The 18,785-nt window shown below is 39.1% G+C and overlaps 1 long non-coding RNA gene across 1 annotated transcript in view; it reads left to right on the top strand.

The window, feature by feature from the left end:
• Window positions 1-419: 419 nt before the first annotated feature.
• The window catches only part of LOC309670864, a 218,229-nt gene continuing 199,863 nt past the window's right edge, over window positions 420-18,785 (top strand). Inside the window, exon 1 of the long non-coding RNA XR_014269059.1 lies at window positions 420-663. This is a non-coding gene — a long non-coding RNA (uncharacterized lncRNA). The remainder of the gene's footprint in view (window positions 664-18,785) is intronic.

The raw sequence follows: 18,785 nt of genomic DNA, 5'->3' as shown, positions 1-18,785 counted from the left end.
CGCAACTGGGGCTATGGTTAAAAGTAAAAAGATGAATAAATTTTTCTGCTTGAGACTGATGTGTAGAAATCTGCACAATGTAAATTTGCTGATTCGGATATTTTCAAGGACATGCATAGAGGGGATTTATCGGAGCGGAACATTAGAATTGGGTATTTCCTGGTAAATCAAACAGGCATTTAGCATACAAACAGGGCAATACACACACACACACACACAAAATATTTCTGCTTTTTTAATATCTGGCATCTGAGATAGCCTGTGCTGCAAATAACTGAGGTATGCAGAAAAGAAGTAGAAAGAAAGTTAGCGGGAAAGAAAAGGGGAGCGGAGAGTGAAACGTTTGATATGGAGAGGACAGAAAGTGGAAGTCGCTGCTGCAGCGAAGAAGCGGTGAGAGAGAACGAGGAAGAGCCACAAAAGAAAGCAGGGAAGTGCTGTCACCGGCAATGGACAGCAGGCACAAAAGCCAAGCAAAGACAGCGTTGAGATGCCCGAGATACAAATGACACAGTCCCGGCTGTTGATTTATCTAACAAGAGATACACAATTTTCCTATGAGGCTGATTTCATAGAAGAAGGAAAGCGAGAGGATGTTCTCAAGGAATGCAGTAAAAATGAAAAGCTTAGACAGCTTCAAGAGGAACTCAAATGATTCATGAAGTAAGTGGGGCAGAAGTGAGACTTCTTTTTCTAAGGGGAAAAAGTTGGTCACATAACAAAAAGAGAGAGAGAAAAATATTGGTTGAGGAATCGCAGATGGAAGAGATACGGATAAAATTAAATAATGTTAGATTCATTCTGAGACTATTCCAGAATATTCAGATAAGGAACGGGCAACTTCGAAATGTAGAATTCTCGACAAATATATAAACCTTGCTGGACAGAGAAGACTGTAGAAGAGAGACAGGTTAGGTAAAATGAGAGTTCTGCTGAAGTCGGTGTCCAAAATCTTCAGTGAAACCAGGATTTCTCTCAAAGGACACAAAAGCATTCAGAAGAATTTATTAGAAATCAGCATCCTAATTAGCTAATAAAAAAGAGAAAATGGTTTAGAAGCGTAGAGACAGAAAAAAAGAATAAAATTGAAGAAGAAACTTCCGAATATTGATCCCAAAGGTCAGAAAAGTTGCCCTTTTTTCCTGGCATGATATAATTATGATTTCACACTAATTAAATTGATAAATAGAGGTTTACAATGATTTTTGTTTCGTGTGTGCTTTTGTTTCATGTATGCTTCATGCAAAGCTGAGTATGTATTCAGTATATTCAGATAGGTGAGTTCTACATGTGTGTAGGTATTTAGCAAATTTAAGTAGGCATTACAGTAGACCTCCGTTAAAATCCCTCATGCCTCAAAGGTTATAGAAAACACTTATGTACAGATTTGGAATACAGCTGTGGAAACAACCTTTTTCAGAATATTCTAAAAGGTAGAACTGTACTATAAAAAGATAGATATCTTTTAAATATATTATACTTGCTATTTATGTTTGGTCAGCACAAATTGATAAACAGTCAAATACATTTAATCTCTAAAAGTCTCCTAATCTGCAGAAACGCTAAAGGACCTGGGGATCCTCCATGGAGCACATATGCGGTGCAGATATCTGTCTGACATCATGACCCTTTTCAGCCAAGTCAAATCCTGCAGAAGTTTCAGCTCTCTAGAATTTTCTGGCTTCGCTTTGGATTTATTTGTAATAATCTCACCCTTGCTCATTTCTCCCGGTGTTTCTTGAAAAGTTTAATGCAGTAGGTAGACTCAGACAGCAAAATGCAGATGCAGCCACATCTTTCATTCAGCAAAGTACTTCCATGGCTTGCACACCGGTTTCCTATGGATAATTGAATTTTAATTGATTTGTATCAAGGTTTTTTCAGGAGTTTACCCATTTTCAGACACTGGACACCCAGGAAAGAGTTGCTAGGAACACCCCTATAAGTGGGATAGAACCTTAAAACGTGACAGTGGATTAAGGATTTTCCAACAGTATTTCTCCTCTATGGATTCTATGTACGATCATGGTACATCTTCGTGAGAGGGCAGGAGTAGGGTCTCTTTCTTCTATCCTGCTGTCTCATTTCATGAGGCATCTAGGAGTGTCTTATTTGGAGAAACTTTATCTTTCCATCAAACTGCTTCAAAGTAGCCGAGAAGTTCAAGAGCTACTAGGTGGAGACTGGAAGAGAAGTATATAGATGGTGCAATCGGAAAAAGCTAATTCCCTATAATTTATTTAATCATATTCATAAGTAAAAAATTCATCCCATCATAAGAAAATAGAAGATTTTTTTTTAAAGTAACGTGGGTTATTTTTGAGCACGATTCTATAATTCCTGTTTTCTTAGTGGAAAAAAATCAGAGACTGAATGTCAGCTGCAGCTTGAATGCCCTGTCTGTCCTTTGCATGTTGGGCTTACAGCCATATTTAATTTTGAAGTCTTGTATTTAATTTATAAAAGAAGCTATAATGGGATGTATTCCCGGCTTTTTAGCTTCATAGGTATTGTGTAGCTGAAATGATACAGTAACTATTACACTTCTACACGTATACTTCAGGAATTATCTAAAGTATAGTTTATATATGCTTTATACAATGCAGGAGATTAAAATCAAATGAAGGGAAGTTCTATGTATATGTACAAAATTATCCGTATGTTTCCTTTACATATTCTGAAACTGACTTTAGTAGGAAAATCATCAGGCTGAATGCTCATATCCATATAGCACAGAGTTCCCTGTGAAATTAGAAAAGAATGTATGTTATTTTATAATGCTGATATATAATGCTGGGCAATTATAACACTGGCTGGAACTGTTTTTAAATATTATTTTAACTTATTTTGCATGGTCGACCAGGAAAACAGAATGGTGAGAGGTGGATGCAGTAGGACCAATGTGTTCGTTGAAAAGTGAGGGTCTTCTCTCCAAGCCAGAGCCGCCACAGCCCTGGGTGGTTTGACCCGGTGGGTGCCTTTGGCCATGCACGCGGCGGCGGATGGGCCATGGGTCCGAGGAGGAGGAGGGTCATGGGCAGCACCGACCCCGCAGCCGCACCTTGGGGAGGGAGACGAGAGGAGAAAGTCTCTGGGCCCGACCACAGACATTACCCCTGGCTGTTGAAATCCAGATGTTTTTCCCATAAAGCAAGGGGAGGACGGCGAGCACACACAGCTGGATCCCTCCTGTGCTCCCCGCAGCCGTGGGGGCTCAGCAGCACTGAGCCCAGGGTCCAAAGCTCTTTGTAGGTGTTACTGCAGCGCTGGAGTGGATTCGCCTCCTTGCGTTGCTCTTCTGAAATCGTAGATGCCTGCTTGCACTTTCAAATACCAGTTTGCCTTTTTCTATCCAAAATTCACATAGCCGGTGGGCTTTTGTAGGCAGGATTACTCAAAGTCCCAGGAAAACTAAAACTAAAAGAGGGAAGATTTAGGCTAGATATAAGGAAGCAATGTTTTACGTTGAGGGTGGTGAGCCCCTGGCCCAGGTTGCCCAGAGAAGCTGTGGATGCCCCATCCCTGGAAACACTCCAGGCCAGGTTGGACGGGGCTCTGAGCAACCTGATCTGGTGGGAGATGTCCCTGCTCATGGCAGGGGGTTGGACTGGATGGCCTTTAGAGGTCCCTTCCGCCCAAACTATTCTATGATTCTGTGAAAACTTTGTGCTCTGGTGCCCACATTACTTTGCCCCAGGTTTGTACCCAAGGTTACTGACCACGCAGAAGAGACAGCTGCAGGCGATAGTTGTTCAATTTTTGCAGTATAGACCTTGGTGCGTTAAGTTAAAGAACTAAGGAGAGGAGACTTCCTCTGCTACAGGGGGGCATAAACTGGAGAGTCTGGACGGTAGGTTCCTCCCAGCAGTCCGTCGTGCGGTACCAGCCAGTGCCCGCAGAGACGCGAGGCGGGCAGTTAAGGGACTTCGCGGCCTGAAATGTCTCAGGAAGACCGAGCAGAGGACAATCCTCAAAGCCCTTCGAGCATTCCCAGAGGGAAAGGCTAATAGGTATGCAAAAAATACATAAGGCGAAGTAGAGCTGAAAATAAGCGTGTTTTATCAAAAGAGTCATAATAACGATTTGCATGTGTATAAATTGCAGCCAGTTTAAACACAGGCGAACAGATTGAACTTTGATTGTTGTGAATACAGAACACATTCTCATTTATATTGTTTGATTGGAAATCGTTATTACTTTGCCTATAATTGCCATAATTTATCACATTGTTAAAATTTGCCGGTAATATGGTACTATTTGTCTACAGTTCCACTCTAATTGCACATAATTAATTATTCACTTTGTTCGATTGCTAATTGCCCTTAACGTACACTTAAATATAAACACGAAAATACCCCTGCAATGAGAATAGACAAATAATTTGTTAAACTTCTTCTCTCAGTTATAGTTGTGGGTTTTTAGAGTGAGGGATTGATCAAAGTATTAAACCAGTAGATCACGACTCTGTAAATGATGAGGGAGGAATTCCCGTGCTCACTTTCTATACACTTGAGTGTACACTTCAAAGCTACATAACCAGGTAAATTGTAGTGTATGAGGTGAGGGCTTATAAGGAGGAATAAACAAAAACTCTGGTTTCAAATGTCAATAATCTTATTCTTACCCCTTTGAAAATGCACTCTTTCTTCTCCTGGGGCTGAAGGAGGGAAGGTCCCAACCTTGCCACAGCAACGCTTGCTAATAAAGGACCGGTGTACAGCACCATTGGAGCCATGGGTTTGCTCTTTCTGGTGAAGGGGTCTTGTGCAGCTGTAGAGCAAGTGAAACAGTCCGTACTTTCTCAGTGCAGCAGCGTGAAGAAAAAAGGCTTTGTATGCTTGAGCTCAAAATTGCACCTTTAAATGCCACTTATAACACCATGCTTAGAAAGAACCAAGTAGCAGTCTAAGCAGAAGAAAATCATAGCATCGAAATGTAAATCATTTTCCTGAAATCAACTGTCTCTAGAACTTAGAAGTGTTTCATAAGGAGGTAGTTATTATAATCCAACATAGACCTGTTAGCCCCGGTGCATGTGTATACGCGTATGTATGTGTGTATGTGTACATTTCCAGACCTGCAATCTGGGCTAAGCTTGAGAGTCCACCCAACCTGGGTTTAGTATGCTGCGTATCAGTAATTAGTTTGCATTACTAGCATGTCTCAGGTATTACTCAGAAGGGCTGTTGCAAGAGAGCTAGTCAACAGAATTGGGGGGGAGGGGGGTTATTAGCTTAAAAATACAAAAAGCTTGTATATGTATTTTATAATAATTATTTTGAGAGCAACACTAATTGGAGAAAATAGTTTAATGGACTTATAAATGGATAAGAACAAACTGTACCTCAAAGATGATTGCAGCTCGCTTAGGATTCAGAATGCCATCCCATTTTCATTCTCAGTACGAATTGAGATTGTCTTGTACAGTACATAAATGATTTTCCTCGGCTTTTTAAAAGGCAGCATGTATTAATATTTTAAACTGAAGTAATTGCTTCTTGTTCAGCAATGGGTTTCATTTATGAGTGTTTATCCCTAGCAAATGGAAAGTATGGTTAATCTAAGTTAAAAATGGATTCTTTAAATAGCTCTAATTACATTCTGTTTATGTTTGTATGTTTTAGACACTTAAGATTTAATCGGTGGCAGTTCTAACAAACCGTAATGTTTATTAGCTGGTTTTAAATTATTGTCATGGATGGTAGTTCAATGAGAAAATAAATGATGATTTGTCTACTATAATGCATGGTAAATAAAAGATGGGCCAACCCGGAAAAGAGAAATTATATATTATGCAATTTGATTTTTATATTAGAAACACAGACAGAATGGAAGAAAACTCGAAAAAAGGAAGAGAACAGCTTCCGTTTCGCTTTTCACTTATACAGATTCTTTGCGATTTTGCATGTTTGCCTGTGTGAATCAAAACTTTGGAGTGTTATTGTTCTTTTCAATTTATTTGGCATTAATCGTAACAATTTGTTACTAGATACGGGCACTCAAGCGGTATTAACTGTGCACTTCCAAATCATATCTTGTAAACTAGATTTTCAGCAGCAACTGACATTACTGTTAGCAATTATACAGTTTGAAGGGATCGGGTACAAAATTATTAGCGAAGCCTCTGTTTTCTTACGTTGCATAAACACCATGCAAGTAAGGAGATGAGTTCTTCGATAACTAGAATTTATTTATGTAATGAATGTTCACATCAATAGCAAGACATGGTGCAAAGCAGAGAGTAGAATAGAATAGTAGAATTAAATCCTCCTTTAGTTAGACTGTCTAGATTGTGTGTAAGGACTGATTGAAAACTAATTATCTTAGGTTCACTATTATATGATATATAACGAGATCACTTTTAAAAAATAAACTATGAAAATATTTTTAAATCGAATAAAGTGCAGTATTAAAATATATTAAATGTTGAAAGGTAGGAAAAAGTCTCCGTTCTTTTAACTGAAAAGTAATGAATCCAAAATGAAAATGAGTCTGGGTTATATTGGTGTTCTCTGTCTCTGGGCGTTCAGGGTAATACGGCAACCAAAAGCTGGTTCCTTGGAGCCAGAATCCCTGGTTGGCTTTGCAACGTTCTCGTGATTTCTGGAAACAGGTTAGAAAGAGGCTATTTCAGTACATGTTTTTCTGGCGGTGCTCCAAAAGGTTGGGCTGTTCAGGATTGTCAGGGTACCCTGCCAAGAAATGCCTGACGTGCTGCGAGTGATCCCAGGAAGACGGGGGTGAGCGGGCAGGGGGTGCCAGCTCCGGAGCGGCAGAATTCTTCTTCCAGAAGGAGTCCTCAGCAGTCAGCAGAGTTGCATTTGCCTTTTTTTAATATGATTTTATGCCTTTGTTTGATATAACTGAATTCTATCAATCTAAAAATGGGCAGTGGCACTGTATATATTTTTTAATGTTTTCAACCGATTTTCTGTGGGCACAAAGTCTCGCAGTCACATTATGCACTTGTGCATTTCCGTCTGCTTCTCTCCCACCTCTTCAATAACTTTGAAACACGAGTGCTTCAACTAAATTTAACAGGGGCTAAAGGTCTCAAAAATAATTATGTTCTCACAAGCGCCGGGAGAAGAGAACGCATATAACCTTTGAGTGCCCCATCAGAGAGAAAACAGGCAACAAGCGATCAATCCCAGTTAGACACTGGAGAATCCATGTGGGGAAAAAAAAAAAAGCGTTGGAAACCTCCAAACTGCAGGAAAACCTTCAGAGTTTCCACCTTCTTAAACAGCTAAATCAGCCACAAGTCACAGTCACATTGGAAAACAGTTTGGTTTTCCCTGGTACTTCAGAGTTAGTATGTTAGGAACATTTAGAGGAAAAGAATACTTCTGAATTACTTAAAAGAAAATTAAGGATTAATTCTAAGCTATTCACTGGTGATATTGAAAGAATTCTTTGAAATACACGATTTTTAGAATTGGTAGAATTATTCTGCTTCTATTGCAGTTACACTGTGTACTCAGACATTAAATGGAATAGCTGTTTTCTCGTTAGAGCGTATTTGATCTGAAAAAATTAACAAGGTTTAATAAAATCTAACTTTGAATTAGTTGATTAAAGCCGAGTCTCTTAAAATATGTGATTTCCCTCTGTGGTTCAGATAATCTTCTTTTCTTATCTGATCTAGAGGTGTTCAAGGCCTTATGGAGATTTCCAAGTTACTAGCAGAATATAAAATTAATTTACACAAATCTATTTTGCTTTAATTTCCCCTAATAAAATGGTAAAGTTCTGATTGCAAAGTAAGGGTTTGCCTTTGTGTATATGAACAATCTTGGTTCTCTTGCTGGAAGTTGATTGTGGCAGGGAATTGTCTGCTGTTAAAAGAAGTGCTGTCAGCAGGTTAAATAATGTAGTTTTAGATATTTAGGGCTTGCTTATTCTCTCTCACAGAAAAGATTGATAAAAGGCAGTAGTACTGAAATTATTAGATTGTGTCCTCTTGCCCCGTAGGGAGAGAGATTTTTACTTACAATGAAGAGGAAAATTCAGACAGGATTCTTTTACAAATATGGCAACGGTTGTACAGCTGGAAGATCCGAGCTTTGTTCCTGTAAATAAGTATTCATGGCAGACTAGGACATTGTATATGTTTCTTAAATTTAGCTTTGAATCTCCTTGCCAAATATGTAAAGTAAAGGCCAACATCTCCCAAACATGAAAACCTCAGCCCTGCTCGAACCTGGTATTAGAAATTTCTTCCTCCTTTAGACCTCAGAATTTTTTCCGTTCTAGTGAAAGTGAAAACTTTCCAGTTCTAAAGAAAGAGATGGAATGTGAAAGGTTTGGCCTACAAAAAGCATCACCTCCTGCTCAGGGACACCCTGGCCAATAAATTGCTGGAGGCTAACTGGAAAAGTGTTTCAATACATCTGCCCTATTTTGATGCTCTTCCAAAAATGTCTATTAATGGCCACTGTTGGAAGCAGAACGTTGGGCTAGGTCAAGCGTTGGTCTAACACATTGCACCTGATTTTATATTATGTTCCACGATCGGTATCTCAAAGTCTGTCACTTTTCATTTTGCTCTCTGAATATCTCTAATGAGGTATAGTCCAGATCTCCTTACAGAAGATGAAATCAGGAATTTAAACCTATTGGGAATGCCTTAAACAACACTTCTTCATTATTTGCAGGATGCTCTTTTTCAGTCTATTCATGTTGGAACCGTTAAAACTGTTATAAATAGTTAACATCATGATAGAAAGGAAAAACTGATTGCCTTAATGGGTGTAGTACTCAATCAAGGTGTTTGGTCTGATTTCAAGGGGAGAGAGGACTTGAAGTCCTTGCCAGATGGTTGCCCCAATCATTGGTCTCTTTTATGGTTTTGACAATCAATTCCATTCTTAGAAATTTTCTAGTTGGCGTTGGGACAGGTGCCCTGCTATCGGTGGTAGTTGTTTTCCCAACACAGCCCGGGTACAGTTTTCAAAGCCTTAGAGGAAACATAAAGATCGCCTGGCCCCTGCTCTCATTTATTCAGGAAAAATTAGAAAGGATTGATTAAGACTAAAGGTCTTAACTCCAGGGAAACATGTATGGGGAGAAAGAAACATCCTGAATCCTCTGGAAGTATTGTACAGAGATGCCACTGCGCACCTGTTTAGGGAGGCATGCTAGCGGCCTCATGAAGAAAAGGAGAGGTGGCAAAGAACTTGCAGCTGAGTCATGCATGCCATTTAGCTTAATTTCTGTAAACATCATAAATACGTAAAGGCCAAAACTAAACTAACAGTTATCACATCCTCAATATTCTTCTGTCTCTGTGCACTTATGTCTAATACATATTGAATCGCATCTAGACAGGGACATTTTTTAAAATTATGGTTGCTTTGTTCCCCTTTATATTTACATTTTTTTAAACGAATTCTGTGTACCCAGGGACATATTTTTAAGTCTGTCCTCCGTGCCGTTGCCCCTAATGGATCATGGATTCTGTATTGACTCCCATGATGACACTTTACCAGACTGATATTCGTTTCTTCGACCCTCCTTGGAAGTTACATTAGCTCACTATAGATTTTGCACAGAAGATCAAATAGATTTAAATTTATTCATATGCCCTATGCATCTGGTGATGTTTTCCTCTTTTGTTTTGCAAACATGACATTTGCTTTCCAGTCCCCCAGCTTGAATAGATTTTGCAGTTTGAGACAAGCGGAGAGGAAAACACCACAGTACCCCTTGCCACTTCTTTCTGAGGGTTCTTTTTTGTGTTGTTCTTTTCGTTTGCCCTGTGCTATAGAATCAAATCTTTCATCACTGAGATTAGAAATTACTGAAACCTCTTCATTTTGACTGAACCGACTCCGCTATGCCAGAATTATTTACCTTTTAAAATAGTTAATTTCATATAGTTAGTATTCCTTGCCATATTTGCCTGCATTCAACAAATTCTGAGTGAAAAATGTTAAAAGACAAAGGCTTATTTTCAGCATTTTAGAAAGCCGTTCGGATAGTCCATCGGTAACATCTCAGCAGGTGGAGGTCCCATATGATTCCACCATTCAAGAGAACTTCTTTCATATGTGATTAATTCCAAGACCCATTTAATCCACCACATTATGGCGGTCAATTTGGGGCATCTGCGCTGATGAAAATGACTTTTGATTGTACCTAAATGGCTTTTACATGCAGTACTCCATGCCGGTTTACTCTCCGGGTCAAAGTGAGATAAAATAGACTCCATTTTCCGGATAGGGCTTTTCTTCCTGGCCGGCTGATCAGCATTTATATGTCTTATATTGAATTAGCTGGTTTGAAATCTCCGCTTTAGAAATATTCCTTGAGGCTTCTAGGTACTTTGCTTTTAAAAACTGGCTCAGTGGCATTTTGATTTTATTTATCATCACTTTTCCTGTGGGACATATTAACGTGTGACTCTGCATTAACAAATAAATAATCCGTCATATGTCTGTTGGCTCAAATAAGCATGAACGCGTGCAGAAAAACAGATACTCTGGCCAGTAGGATCTGTATTGGAAATGGACCGCATGAAGGAAGTATTCTTTAAAGCCAGCGTCTGTTAGAGAGTTTACATTGTTCCTCACTTCCTGAACTCTGAAATTCACCTTTCAAACTGATATTTCGGTGTGCCGGCCATCTGGGGGGAACTGAATTGCTATCTCAGCCAAAAGCTCGACAGTAAAATGATTAAGGATTAAGCCCCGGGTGACTACCCGATAGAATGATGCAGTCTGTCTTAACTGATAGACTCAGCTGATATCACTCAAAAAAAGAGGAAAAAAGTAGATTCAAAGTTGATTTCCAGCTTTAGTTTATCTAGTAGAAAGTCTCATACTCTTCCCCAGAAGATTCTTACAGTCTCTCAGGCTTCTAAACAAATCGTAATTCTGGTGGCCAGTCTGCGTAAGGATTAGAAAGAGAGAGAAGAAAGAGAGGAGAGTTTGAGGATACCTTTTAAAAATGTAGTAGAGGAGTTTCTAGTGTTATGTTGCTCTTTATTAATATTTTAGACATGCAAAATCAAGCATTGCAAATTAATAAAAATGTATTTGTATGTTTAATTGTTCCAGAAATTCTAAGTTGCATTTAGTTTATAAAGTAATGAAAGTGTGATTAAAAAAAAAAAAAAATCATGGAAACGTAAACATTAAGGTTTTGGGCAAAAGCTGAAATAAGAAAATGCTCAGAGAAGTCTATTAGTTTGTTGGGTTTTTTTAGCTGCTATTAGTGGATTGACTGTAATGGAAAGTAGGAATTCAGTGTCAAATACTTTAAAAATGCTTATTGTCTACGTTTGCATTGTGTTACAGTAATTTGAAACATATTGTGAGACGTTAATATCGTGATTGCAGATGTTGATGGTTAATTAATATCTCTAAATTTTATTGTGATTTGCATTTATACAAAACCAGATAATATCTGGGATCTCTTTGTACTTCTAATTTCGTTTTTCAGACTCTGAAATCAATCTCCTAAGGTTATCAAGACAGAAGTTAAAACAGTGCTTACCGAGTCCTATGACCGTAGCCTATGCAGTACCGCTTATAATTGCCATATTCACTGGTAGAGATTAAAACTTGAGGCAAATATGATACAGATCCCAATTACTATTCAGATTTATACTGTTTTGAAAAACAGTACTGCTTTAAAAAAAAAAACATGCAAAGATTATTGCTGAAGAGATCACCAATTACCAACCATACTGCACAAAAGGGAGTCAATCCTTCAAAAAACAGTCTAAGGGAAGACTGCAAGAGATGCGTGCATTAAGTACAAAAAAACACTTTAAGAAAATGTTTTTTCCCTGAGAAACCACAAAAATTGCATATAACTCACCATTTAGGACTGTGGAACGTTTTACCAAACTGCATTCTTTGCAACGAAGCCAGAAGCAGCTGGAAAGTATTTTAAAACATTGTTTTCTTTTCTTTTTTAACCGCTAGAATTCGTCACCACATGCAGCTTTCTTTTACTGATCATCGTACGTTTGTTTCAGTCTCAGCATTCGGGAATGAAAATTGTTTAGTGACGCAGTTTGTTATGGTCAGTGTTCTAACTGAGATCAGGAAACTCCTCTGGTTTCAGTTCTCCCCAGTTAATTACTGGCTGCTTGAATGAGTAGGAGACAGAACAACATGACCGTAGGGATTTTGGCATTTGGGAATTGGACTGAAAAGTCAAATATATCATTATATGAAGGAATTTCCAGGAGGAACCATGGCTCTTTCCTTTGAATTTCCTTGAACCTTTAATGACCCTCTTTCTAGGTTGCACCCATCATACTTCTCGGAGAGGTGTCCTGTCTGAAAGTTTAGACAGGCCCCTAAGTCCATCTTTCAACAAGCTGATAGACCCTGTATGCTGGCTTGAGCTTATTCAGTTTATTGGAGCTATGTTACCTGTCCTGTGAAATTCTGTACCGTGGAGGTATTTAAAAAAAAAAAAAAAAAAATTGGACGAAGTGTTTTTGTATGTATCTGAAAGCCAAAAGGAGCACGTCTTTGTTGATCTCTTGACTATTCGAAGCCATCATCTATTTAGCTTGTGCTTAACCCAGCAATTTTTCTGGTTAAAACAGTTTTGCGGGTACAGCTCACATTTTTGCACTGCGACCAGAACATTGTCCTGCTGCTCATTCTACTGTCTGATTGACTGATACCTCTTCTTAACTGTCAATGACTATTACATCTTATTTACATTTAGATGATGAAAAGTTTCTTTTACTAGATGCTGTCTTAAGAACCATGAAATGTTCTACCTTTTAAGTCCCCTTTTGGCCTCTCAGATGGCACGTGGGAATCAAGAAAATTCAAGGAAAGTAGACTCTCTCGGTTCCTGATATTTTTAAAATTATTTTTGCCTTAAACGGACATTGTGATGCACAAATAAAGATGAATGTAATGCAGATATGATGTGGAAGGTTCACGTGTTAGATTGCGTGGAATTAATGCATTTTAGGATTAGGGAGATAATAAGGAAAACAAAAACAGAAGGTGGAGTAGGTGTTCATGTTTAAAAGTGACAATTTATTCCAGGAATGCTAATAGCAAATGAAGCCATAAGGGACTGTCTTGTTTAACTAAATTCACAAAGTAAGTTTCAAAGAAGGTGACTGGACAACTGCAGATCAGAAATTTTCCCATAAAAATGGGTTAAATGCCAGATGCACACAGTCTCAGTTCAGGAACCTTATCACTAATATAAAATTATCCTCATCCATTACTAAATTAAATTATCCCAAGGCAATGAATATATCCCAAAGACAATATAAAGTTGTCCAAGTCAGAAACCAAATTCATCTACGGACTAGTTTGCAACAGCTGGCTTTTTGCCTTTTATCTTTTAAAATACGAGCTCATTTCTGATAGTCTTTTCATCTCTAACATTTCTTGGTCATCTTATTTCCTCTTCCTGTAATTAAGGTAAGCTGGGTAATTCTGCCCAACAGTTGTCCCTTGTAATTGCTAAGGTAATAACTTGTGTTATCTTGTTCCATCTCTTAATATAGTCCTATATTGATTCCCGTGTTATCTGAAGCCAAGCAACGGATGCCTGCCTCCTGAAAGGCTGAAGATTAAATGAGAGGTCCCCAGACCTGTGTCATTCTGTTTCTATCCTCTAATGATAAATTCTTCACCAAGACTGAGGATTTGATGCCTTGGTGAGCATGAACATCTTCTGGCTATCTCCCCTCTGCAATCCCTCCTCTCAAATTAAGGTTTGGCTTTCTTAACCCCTGCTCTTCGGGACCTTCCCTTCAGGATATTAGCCATATCTCTGTCTCAGAGTAGCTGCTAAAACTCCCCTCGTCCAACTCCTGGGCCATATAGTGTGATCTACATTTGGCCACATGGCTCAATCATCCAAAACACATTAAGTGTTCAGACACTGAATGTATCTCACAGGCAAGTCAGGTTTAAACAGCAGACCAAATAATATTATTTCTACATGGTGACATTTACTTCAGTTTTACTAAAGGCATTACGGATGACTCGGTGCAAGTTAACAGGTAGGCTAATCCATTTCACCGTGGATCTTTTTAAAAATATAATATGTAAGTTATTATAAAATGGATGACAATTAAATTTTTATTTCAAAAATTATAAGCAAGCCATCCATTTCACAAATAACAGCATAGGAGGCGTGGAAACAATTACAATTTTCCTTAATCTCCAACCATAAATTTGACAAAAATAGCAGTATTTGTATTCCTACAGATCTCCATTATCTAACCAACTGCAGCTGTTTTGCTGAATGTTTTCATTTCATACAAATAGATGAATGCTACATCAATATTAATTTTTTGTGATCTGAAAACAGTGGAAAGTTAAAGAAATGTATGATTCCGAATCCTCCTTTGCATACTCAAGACCGATTTTTTTTTTTCTTGTGGTGGGCATTTATCACAGGCTAAACAGTCTCGAATCAAGGATATTCATTTAATTTATTGCTAATTAACACAAGCTTTTAATTACTAATTCCAGTATTGAAAAAGAAATAAGACGAACAAAAACTTAGAGAAAACACCTTCACTCCAGACACCTCTCCTTCCCCTTCCTCATCTCCAAAGGCTCACGCCACACGTTGCCCTCGGCCCCTTTGGTGGTGCAATGGGCAGTCCCTGGAGACTGGGGTCAGTGTGCAGCAGCTCCTTCCATTTGCCGCTCTTTGTTTCCTCACTCCTTTCACCTGCTTTGGCACAAATTCTCCCGCCGGCTGCAGATCGTTTGTGTGCCATCCGCCTGCTCCGGTTGGGTTTCTTCCATGGAACACAGGTCCTCTCAGAGGTGCACCTCATCCCGGGTCATCTTCTGTGTGTCTTTCCCTTCTTGGGTGTCTCCTGCCCCTACAAGTTACCACCCTTTCTTAAACACGTTTTCGCAGAGGTGTCATATGCTCCCACGGATGGGATCCAGCTTTGGCGTGCGGTTTTGTCCACGACAGAGCCGGCAGGAACCAGCGGTGCCTGGAGCAGAGCATCCCTGGCCTTCCTCCCACACGTGGTGCTCTGCAGACCCCCACTACCAAAGCTCGTTGCGTCATTTTAGTTCGTTTATAAAGGGTACACTGTTAAATCTGGGAACAGCTTATTCCGTCACGGTCACAGTTTTTGGAAGAGCAGAGCAAGCTTTGGGGTAAGAAAGCAATTAGAAATGGGATCTTTAGAAAGGCTGGGTTTTGTTAACGCACTTCTGCAGTTTTAAGACTTAAACAATTTGTGCTTCCAAATCCAAACCTTCATCTCTCACAAATAAGTCTCTTTGTTTTCATTACTCCTCACCTCATTGACCAGCATGGTATATCAAGCATATTAAACATTTGTTGTAAGTTATTTATTCCCCCTTCCGGGTGGGTTATCAAACCTTGGAAATTCTCTACTTGTATTGCTCCTGCGGCGCGCAGGAAGCAAAGTTTATGACAGGCACTGCTTAATGATGTTTTCACGCGTCATTCATTCTTTAAATGAATGAGACAAACTTGGCGCTTAAATATCGCACGGCACTCTTTTCCCCAAGCCCAGACTCTACCTGTGAACCCGTGCCATCAGGCTTTTGTTTTGTGAATGAGCCCAAGTGGAAATCCTAACCAGCTGCTGGGTTGGGAAGTAGGGGGGAACAGCAAAGGGGTTTTTTTTAAAGCTTATTTTGTTTTGCACAAAACAAGCCCTTGTGGATGATTTCCTAAGGGGACAGCAGCTCATATTATGTTTTTAACGACGGTTGCCACGAGGCCAGCTGCAACTCTGTCATTTCTGCATCCTCGGACTCATATATTCCCCTGCTGATCCTTGCGGGGTATCCTAGGGCAATGTAATAACGCCGTAGGTTGGGCAGTGGGGAAGGTAGGAGAGGCAGACTCTATCCATTTTCAGATATGCAATTCAGAATTTTCCCTGTTCGGTGATCAATACAAACACCAGTTACACCACGAAAGCCTAGGTAATTGCCCGGGTTAACCATGTGAGCGTACTCATCTTCATCCAACCTGAGGGAGGCTGCGCAGCATATACTCTTCTAAAGAATTTACACCTTCATTCATACAGTTCATAGTACATCTTCGTTCTTTCCTCTGTTTACAGTGTAAAAAGCGCGTACCTCCTATATGAACGATACATACACTGCTGTCTGCAAAAAGCCAGGCATATTAACACTTGAAAACGTTTGTGCTGGAGCCTTCACAAAGATGATGCTCTTTCTGGGAGGCTTTTGTGTTTTTGTCTCTTTGCCATATTGCACAAAACCTGGATGTATATCATGTATAAAGGATTTGGAATCCAAAGGGTCTGAGCTACAAACGGTATCACACCCAAGTTGATACTCTGTTGTTATTTTTGCCCTTCGCATGTGTTCTTTTTTATAAAGCTACTTTAGCAAGACGCTGGATCAAAAATTGCAGAGTTAATCGTGGTCAGACCCCAGTGATGTGTATGTCTTTCATTTTGTAATCTATGTAATATATAAGAACAAAACAAACAAACAAAAAGGGCTACATTTTTATATCTCTCTGAGTAGCTGAATGCTTAGTAAAACTCTAATTTTATTTTTTATTCAGATAGGCAGAAATATGTTCATGCAACAAGTTAAACGTCCGAATTTTCACACTTATTTTGAGTGTGAAATAGTGTAAATTAAGATGGTGATGAACCACGTCTAACATCCAAACAATTCAAGCACATCTACTTCATACGACTGTTGCCATAAAACATTACCCTAGAAAAATGGAATTCTCTAAAGCCACTGAGTCCAGTGGTGCTTTTGATGGATTTTGATGAAAAGTAATAGAAGAAATTTGTTATAACTCCATGCGTTAATCTTTCCTTTTTATTACATCCTTGATGGATTCAGATCCCAATTGAAATTCTAACTTGTGATAAGATTGTGTTGATTTTTTTATTTATTTCTTATTAAGTGCATTGGTTTGGGAGGGGATTATATTAACAGTATATTTAACGATTAATTTTTTCACTTATGCTTGATGTTTTTTAAGTACAGTAAAAAGCTAACATTATTCTTTGGGAAACATTAAAAAATGCCATTGAACTTTGATCCACTGCATTTTTCTGGATGATGTTGTACCACTGTACGTTGCACACTTTGCTAAAAAGTAAGCCAGTGTTTATTACTGTGGGGAAAACACAAAATGAAAACCAGGTCATTTCTCAGGGAAATCCTGTCACACAGCCTTTCTTGACTTACTGGTCTTGTGATTGTACCTAACTTGCACGAGCAGCAATACTGATTTTTGTTCACTCCGAGGGAAATTAATATAAGAAGTGAAAATCAAGTAATTCAAAGACAAATAGGTAAATTAAAGTTGGCTCCTTGTGGATGAGCTTCAGCTTTTTAAAATATATTAAATTTATACAAATCAGTTGCGAAAGTTTGATTAAAGGAGATTTTCAAATTTTGGTTTTACTTTGCATTTCCAGTGAGTTTTTACATTTATGTCCCTGTGTGGGAATCTTTGAGTCAAGTACAAGTATTTAATTGGGGAGGGTGGGCGGGAGGAGGAATTCCGTTCATACTATGAGATAAAACTAAGTACTGCAGTCTTACAGCGGCCAAAAATCATTTTTTTTTTATGAGTTTATTTGTCAGCATTTGTATTATGTACTGCTTTGTTTTTCTGGTTTAAACGAATTGTAAAAGCTGTAGAAAATGGAAAGTACAGGACTAAAGCTTTGCCCAGTATAACCCAGTGTTCACAGTCTAAGGTGGGAATTGTGGTCTCAAGGGGTGAATTATGTGGGAGAAAGTTTGGGGACAGAAAATTGGTGTCATGATCACACAGAAAGGAGAGGTGTGTCAGCCATAAAACAGTTTAAGAACGCTGGTCTCACCTCTGAACTGAGCTCGACGTAGTATCACCAAGTAATTATCGAGACTGGTGCGACAGTCACCTCTCCTTTCAGTCCTTGAGACACCGTGGTGCCAGGTGTTATCCCACCACGGCTTGTTTTAAGCATCTGGCTTTTTTGGAGGAAGTTTATGCTTTCTGTCTCTTACCGGACATAGAAACTCTTGCTTTTCACTTGCTCTCGCTCTTCCACACGGTGGGTCTAGCCTTCCCCTTTTGGAAGGAGAATTAATGAAGAAATCTGTGAACGACAGTAGAGGATGGTTTGTGTCTTTTATGTTTCTAGCACATCCTCATATATATGCTGTGCTTTGTGGTCCTCCCCAGCCCTGCTGGATAGTCTGAGGTGTGCAGCCCTTTTCCAGAAAACCTGAAGGGTTTGAAGGCGAGAAGCTTAAAGGTGTAAAGAAACCAAGCCAGGCAACAGTCAGTGTAACTAGAAATGCTTGGGAGGCAGAAAGAAAATAATGAGGAAAAATGTCAGCTGCTAAAGAAAGAAAACTTCTTCCTGCCGTCGTCCCCAGATGGGGTAGTGAACCCTTTCATGCTGCCTGCAAAGATGAATTCTAAATACTTGGGGTATGAGGAAGTGAATAGCTATGCCACTCAAAGTAATACAAAAGAAGCAGAAAATCTGTAATTATCGCATATGTTTTTCCAATACTTATGTTGTCACGGTCAACAAAAATCTATAACCTATAGAAGAAAGCAAGGCAGTCCACTTTATTATTGAACAATGTGCCACACGCAGTTATTACATATGAGGGGGCAAACCTTTTCGCTGGTAGGATGAAGAAGAGACAGTGTAGCACAAGAAAGAAGAAACACGTTAGCTGGAGCCATTAGATCTTGCCCATCCTCCTTTCTTCCCTAGGAGACCAAGGGCAGCCATCTTCACTGTGGTGATTAGAAAAGATGGCACTGTAAAGGCATAGGGG

The sequence above is a fragment of the Vanellus vanellus genome, assembly GCF_965231255.1.
Source record: "Vanellus vanellus genome assembly, chromosome: 4".
NCBI lineage: Eukaryota > Metazoa > Chordata > Aves > Charadriiformes > Charadriidae > Vanellus > Vanellus vanellus.
The sequence above is the reverse complement of the archived record's forward strand: the minus strand, read 5'-3'. Positions and strand labels throughout refer to the sequence as shown.